The sequence below is a fragment of the Hakea prostrata genome, chromosome 2, assembly GCF_041222555.1.
Source record: "Hakea prostrata isolate BN-2017 chromosome 2, UWA_Hpros_2, whole genome shotgun sequence".
NCBI lineage: Eukaryota > Viridiplantae > Streptophyta > Magnoliopsida > Proteales > Proteaceae > Hakea > Hakea prostrata.
In genome coordinates this window covers 40,467,156-40,474,825 of record NC_142601.1, presented here as the reverse complement: position 1 = coordinate 40,474,825, position 7,670 = coordinate 40,467,156, and the positions used below count along the sequence as shown (strand labels likewise).

Genomic DNA, 7,670 nt, shown 5'->3' with positions numbered 1-7,670 from the left:
GAGTAACCTTTAACACCGATTCAGATTTGGGAAAGATTTATAAAATGTATTTCAAACTATCGTCCTCTTCATCGACGTTGCAGGCGAAGTCTTTTGCCTGCAAGATCCAATTCATAACACAACTCCTCTGAGTTCTCTGTTCTTAGGAGCCCCTCAGTCTTGGTTCTGGTTCAAGATGAATTGGTTTGAGTGGCCTGAACCGTTTGGGTTAGGTGAAAAAACCAGAGTTATTCACTTAAGTTGTTTTAAATTGCACATGCTGATATTTTGTGGTCATGATTTAAAATTTCTTGACTCCTTTGCATCCAGCCGTTCGCTGCTTGGAGCAGTGCCACGTAGGCACTGCCCCCAAGCAAAATCCCTTCAAAATAGAGGTTTTAAAGCACTGGCGTGGTTTGGCTGAAGCTATGCAATTGGGACTTGGCAATATTGATCAATTAGAATTTAATTGCTTGGAGGTGGTTGGACCAATGTCTAAAGGTAATTTTGTAGGCCATATTATAATCCATGAGTTAACTATTTCACTAATATAATTGACTTATGTGTTTAATGAATTGAGGTGTCTGTGTTTTTCAAACAAAAAGTGGAGAGTCAATCCTTTAAAACCTCCATTTTGAGGTGCCAGTGCAATTCGCTCAAAAAATATGCTGTAAAAACATAATGTTTAGTTCGCATCATCGGCAAATCAATCCAATCAATAAGAACTTCCTCATAGCGCAATCTAATTTACATAAGACGATCATTTCTAATAATTGAATCCTAGTATAATATGGTGATAAAACAAGAAATCAAATCCTTCAGTCTATTTGACTCAATATAACCGGTCAACACTGAAATAGGAATAAAATTGCAGTAATTACTGGTATAAGAAAAAAAAAATACTAGCCAAAATTGAATGGATAAAAACATGAGGGGTTGAGATCCTCGACGGCGCGTTTTGTAGCGGCCAACCAGCGGCCGCTATAGATGAGCGCCGCGTGGACCTCCTGGAAATCGTGGCCACAGGGTTTTTAAGTTTTATATAACAGTATTAATTTCAAACCGAACCGGATTAAAACAATAAAACAACTTATACCTTAAACCGAACCAACCCTTTCGTCTCTATCTCTTTTGAAGAAGTTGCAGAAGAATGCGACGACGACGAGATCGAACAGTCCTATTTTTTCAAAACCTCGCATTAAGCAGGAGCGGATTAGGCGATCTTAGCGAATCGTAAGTATAATCTTTACTGATGTTGTGATTCTTTTTTCTTGTAAGAACTGATGTTCTGATCGATTGGTAGAAATTTTACTGAATGTTACTTTCTCTGTTTTTCTTCTTTGATTCTCCTTTAGAATCCAGACTTCATATATCTCCGTGCTCTGATCTGTATATATGCAAATTCTGCTTGCCTTTCGTTTCTTCCATCTTTGATTTTCAAAATAGATTTCGGATTTGAATACTCTTTGATTACTGGTTTTTCATTTGTTTATGCTCTTCTCTGGCTGAGAAGTAAAGCAAAAGGTGAAATTTCCAATTCTTGGAGTGACCGTAGCCTTTCATTTTCAAACAAAAGGTATATCCCTTTTTGCGTGAGAAATATCCCAAGATTCTTCCCTTTTTGTTTCATGTTTAGAGTCAGGTTTCAGGGCTACTCTGTAATCTGTATCCAACTCCGCTCTAAAATGATTAGTCACGTTTAAGTAATTTAATATAGAAATTATTGAGCGTATCTGTGTACTTCAGTCTTCAGATTTTCACAGCCTGGCCTCTGCAATCTCTTTATAAACTAAGTTCTGTAAAACTAGTACTTTGTTTAGTCTCGTCGTCGTCATCGTCTTCTACAACTTCCTCAAAAGAGGTAGAGACGAGAGATGAGAGATAAGAGGATTGGTTCGGTTTTAAGGTGTAGGTTGTTTTATTGCTTTGATCCGGTTCGGTTTGAAAGTAATACGGTTTTTATAACATTTAAAGAGCCAGTAGCCACGATTTCTAGGAGGTCCACACGGCGCTCATCCGTAGCGGCCGCTGAATGGCCGCTACAAAATGCGCCGTCGAGGATCTCAACCCAAACATGAGAAGGGAAATATTCATGAATCATGTTTTGCATTTAAAAGAAATACTAATGCTTTTTAATTTATTTTAGAACTTCATTTAAACCTAGGAAGAGGATTTGAGATTTCCGCTCAATATCCATTTTGCTTAATTAACTGGTCTATTTTTTCAGTCATCGTGAAACCCGTCACAAGGACTAAGGGTTTATATGCCTACAAGGATGGGAAGGAGGGGAGAGAGAAAGGTGTGGAAGGATGGAAATTTTAACCCAAGACTTCCTTGGTCTTATGACTCTTTCTAAATAGGAGGTTGTCACACCCATACCAGAAACACACGTCCATGCATGCATAATTCTACTCACTTTTATTTCAACACATTCACGAAACATATTTGTCTTGTTGCCTTTTTGGGTGGGCTTTCTACATTATTCACCTAAGACTCTTTTATTCCCAACCAATTTGCTTTCTTCTTTGGTGTAACTCCACAAATTCACTCAAATTTTAGATCCTTTTGGAGTAGTTCCACAAACCCACCCGAATTTTAGATTTCTAGCATTCTTAGCTACTGTTATTCGTACATTATGTGGTTTGCCTTCAATTCAATCATTTTCATGAATGAAGGCACTTCTCAATTTACTCAGATGGTAAATTGTGCACACTTTTACATGGAACACTCACACACTAACTAGTCATATTATCAAAATTATAAGATAGATGGAGAACACCTATTAAATTAACCCAAGTTCCAACGCCTCTGTTTCCAATGTAGGATTAAATTAATATGCACATTCCTAATTTTAAATAATTCAAATAAATACCAAGAAATAAATCCATTATATTAAAAATAGGGTAAATATCACTTACCACCATTTTTAGCCCTCTTAGTTAGATAATGTCACTTACCCCCTCTCTTATCTAGCAAATATATCAAACATCTCACATCTGTTAACTTTCTCGATTAAATTTAACTTTTATTGTTAAATATTTTTTTAAAACTCCAAACTATCCTTAGCTGAAAACATATTTTTAGTTTAAACTATAAATTACCGTAATCACCTCAGCAATTAAAATTCTAAATTACCTTTAATTAAAATAATTGTTAAAAATCAAAATACATAGTTAATGTTATAAAATAAAGAGAAAATATATTAGATACAAAGAAGAAAGGCAAGATGAGTTCAATCAGAACTGATTCATTCAGTTGAGTGCATTACATATTTATAGTAGAAGGAGCATCTACTCTGATATGGAAATACAATATATGATTCTTGCACACAATAAAATATTCTTGATATGGAAAGATAGATTGCCGCTCAAGATAGAAGGTGCATAGAATGGAAATATTGACTGCCAATATTGTGTAATGAGATGGTTGTGATCTTCACCAATATTGCATGCTAAGGTAATTGAGATCTTCAATTGGAAGTACAATCTCTTTGGGGTAATGGACATCCATAATAAATATTATTTATAACAGTTAAAAGTTAAAACCCAAACCCAAATTATTACGAAGTTTAAAATAAAATTTTTTTTTAAATTATCAAACAACTAAAAGGACACCAAAAAAATATATTTAACGTAAAGTTAAATTTAATGGAAAAAGTTCACTTAAATGAGTTGTTTTATATATTTGCTTAGTAAGAGAAAAGGTAAGTGACATTATCCAACTAAAATTGAAAGTAAGGATCACCCCACTTCCAAAAGAATTACCCGTTTGATTACTATTCTACAACAACAAAGATGAGTTTTACTTTTGTTTTCCTTTTCTTAGCCATGGCTATTTTAGAATGAAGAAGAACAGAATGCAGAATAACAAGCGACAGAAAAAGGAGAATGGGACAAGTCATACAGATCTAGGATAGAGATGCAGTAACTAAATATAGAACGTAACAGATTTATAACTACTATAGTGACATAAAGTAGTAACTTACATACAATAATCTATGCATCGGACGCGTGTACCTATAACTGTTTTGGTGAATCATAATCCTCCACCCGTTCAATGGCACCTGCATGATGCTTCAATGGCTTCTCAAACGAGAATCCAAAATCAAGTGCTTTAGCCCAGATCAGGATGGCCCAGATCAAAATAATCCCACTGAAAGCAAAGGGTTATAGATTTCTTCTGGCGTAAACTTGTTTTTGATAAGAAGTTCTCTACAAGTTTCTTCAAGTATGGAATGAAGCCATACCCTGCTTTGAAAAACCCATTTTCTCTGTCAAGAAGTTGATCTGTTCCTAAATTTCTGATCAGAGGTTTCATTCGAGCTATTTTAATGGATACTCTACTTCCTAAGATCCATCTCAAGAAGCATCTGGTTTTCCTGATCATCTCCTTTCTCTCAATTTCTATTTTCGCCGTTAAAGCACAAGGGTCTCTTCGTTCTACTGATTCCCAGCCTTCAAATTTCTTCAATGCCACCGAAGACCCTGTTTGTAATGATCTGGAGAGGTTTAAAGACTACAAATCGGTCTGCTCATTCCTCAAATCAAATAAACCATGCGTGACTCAAGGCTTTATTAACTATCTATATCTATTCTATTGCATTTTGGGGCGATGGCCTCCTCTGGCCTATTCTATGCTGTCGTTGTGGCTTCTTGTGTTGTTTTACCTTCTTGGAAACACAGCTTCTGAGTATTTCTGCTCTTCTCTTGAGAACTTATCAAGGGTTCTGAAACTCTCCCCTGCCATAGCTGGGGTAACTCTTCTTTCTCTAGGCAACGGTGCAGCTGATAGTTTTGCTAGCCTAGCTTCCTTCACTGGAACTGGAGCTCGCGGTGTGGGCCTCAACAGTGTAGTTGGGGGTGCTTCCTTTGTCTCCTGTGTAGTTGTTGGAATCATAAGCACTTTCATGGGGCCTCATCAGTATTCAATCGATAAATCGGACTTCATAAGAGATGTTTGCTTCTTGCTTTTAGGAGTTTTATCATTATCTGCTATTATGATGGCTGGATCAATCAATATTTGGGGAGCATCGGCTTTTGTTTCGCTCTATTTCATTTATGTGTTTGCTGTCTATTTTATGCATCGCCATAGAAGGAACAAGACACAGGACTTTGGGATCAATCCTAGAGAAGAATTGGTTCTACCCATTTTAGAAGATTGTGAGAAAGATGACTTAATTTGTGTTGGAAGACATGATCCTGAAGATTATTGCCAGGAGACAGAAGCAGCTTGTTGTGGCAGAATTTGTTTCTCTTCCAACTCATCATCATCAGCTTGTTTTGGTAGGTTATGGTTAGTAGTAAGCCTACCACTGTACTTAGCAAGGAGATTGACCATCCCTGTTGTTTGTGAGGAGAGATGGTCCAAGCCCTTTGCAGTTGCTTCAGTTACATTAGCACCAGTTTTCTTGGCAACCCTTTGGAACTCTGTGGAAGGAAGCAGCATAGGTTCTAAAGCAGGCCTTGTGGTATATGCAATTGGAGGTTTGTTAGGGATTATTTGTGGGATACTTGCTTTCCTCACAACAGAGAAAGCTCATCCTCCAAAGGAACATATCTTCCCATGGCTTGTTGCAGGTTTCTTGATGAGTATAACTTGGAGTTACATCACAGCTCAGGAATTAATTGGGTTGCTGATTTCACTTGGTTATGTAATTGGGATAGGCCCTTCAATTCTAGGGCTAACATTGCTTGCTTGGGGAAACTCATTAGGGGATTTGATAACAAATTGTACAATGGTTGCTGTGAGTGGTGGGTCTGATGGAGTACAGGTGGCTATTTCAGGATGTTATGCAGGACCCATTTTCAACACATTGATAGGGTTGGGGATGTCTCTTATTGTCTCTTGTTGGCGTGCATATCCATCTAGTGTTTCGATACCCAAAGATCCTCTGATCTTGGAGACAGTAGTCCTCTTGGTTGCTGGTTTGGTTTGGGCTCTCATTGTTCTGCCAAAGAGAAACATGAAGATTGATGGGTTTTTGGGAATAGGACTTTTGGCAATATACCTGGCATCTCTTTCTTTGAGAGTTATTCAGGCATTTGATCCATCATTATCTGCTGTGTTTCCTTTTTCTTCAGTCTTTTGGTTTTCTTGTCCATGATTGACTGCTAGAGAGCTGATTCATGGTTATACTGTGTAGATTGTTAGCTGGGAAATATAACAATGTTAAATGAAGGTAACCTATATTTCAATTCAAGCTTCAGAAGGCCTTTTAAGTTTTTGCATTATGATTATACACATCCATAGTGCAATAGGGATGGTTTGGGGTCGTTCTTTAAAATCCTGAAACTTAAATATCTTAGCCTGGCTTAACCTGACCCTAAATCCTAATGAGCTTAGAACAACCTGGTTCTTTTTTTTGAGATTTTATTAAATTAAAAACCATGACTTTTTTTGGTAAACTAAAACCCAAAAAAACATATGTGCATTTCTTGGGTGTGGCGTCATAATCAGCCCGTCTGATATAGATGGGTACACTTTATTATAGAAAATTTTCTTATGATTTCATATTATTGTTGACGCGTGTTGCGACTGAATTTGACCTTTTATTGAATCATACATACATGGTTGAACTCTTGCCAGGCTGGGAGCTTGTATACACGAGAAAAGTGAGAGCAAGCTAACCGTGGGGTTGGGTAGCTATTTTTGACAATTAAGTCGGATTTATAAATGACACCACCCAAGGATGGGGTTTTAGAATTCCAAGCTGAGAAACTGGAGTATAAAGAAGCAATGATTGAATATTATCACTACAGGAGGTACATGAGGGATATTTATAGTAGAATCTGAGTGATGATGGTTATTGTTGTTGATATTCAGGGTTTAAACAGAAAGTTGGTTAAAGCATTACAATTTAAGTATCTAGTTTGGAATATTCAAACCATTGCTTACAACTAGTATTTATAGGTAATATTAGATTCTATGGTTAATTGAACTCTCTAATAAAAGGTCCATTACATCGTTGGATCATAACTAATCCAATAATCTATATTAGAACATAAGTTGAGTATAATTCGAATACCTCAACTGTAAGTTGGGTATGACTCAAATTTTTCAACCATAAACAGGGTATGACTCAAATATCTCATCAATCTCCTCTTATATTCTATATCTAGCTCCCGTATTAGTGCCAGAAATGTAATGTTCAAATTCAATATATATTTTTCAAAAGAATAATATTCAATTAAATTCATATAAATAATTGAGCAAATTGCACTTTAGCACTCCAAAATGGAGGCCTTAAAAGCACGACACCTCACTTTATGTTTAAAAAACACATAGATCCTATTCTGTTAGAATGGTTAGTCATATTTTTGCAAAGACTATTATACCCTTGATTTATTCTCCAAGAAATCTATTCTCATATACCCCCCCCCCCCCCCCAAAAAAAAAAAAAAAGAAAGAAAGAAAGAAAAGAAAAGAAGAAAAAAGACTAACACTTCGCACGATCAGGAGTTCAACGATTTCAGTTCTCATTTCTCATTTCTCCATGTGCACGTTTCAGTTCAACGGTTTTCTCCCTCCTTTCAACCGTTTTCTCCTTGCACACGATCGGGAGTTTTGGGGTTATTTCTCCCTATGCACGTTTCCGTTCAACCATTTTCTCCTAGCGTTTGAAGACAACTGTTTTCTCCTTGCACATGATTGGTTTTCATTTTTCCCTACGCATGTTTGAAGAGTGAAGAAAC

The 7,670-nt window shown here is 36.5% G+C and overlaps 1 pseudogene; it reads left to right on the top strand.

Moving 5' to 3' along the window:
- Positions 1–4,043: 4,043 nt before the first annotated feature.
- Positions 4,044–6,151, top strand: LOC149024348 (cation/calcium exchanger 1 pseudogene; annotated as a pseudogene).
- Positions 6,152–7,670: the final 1,519 nt, after the last annotated feature.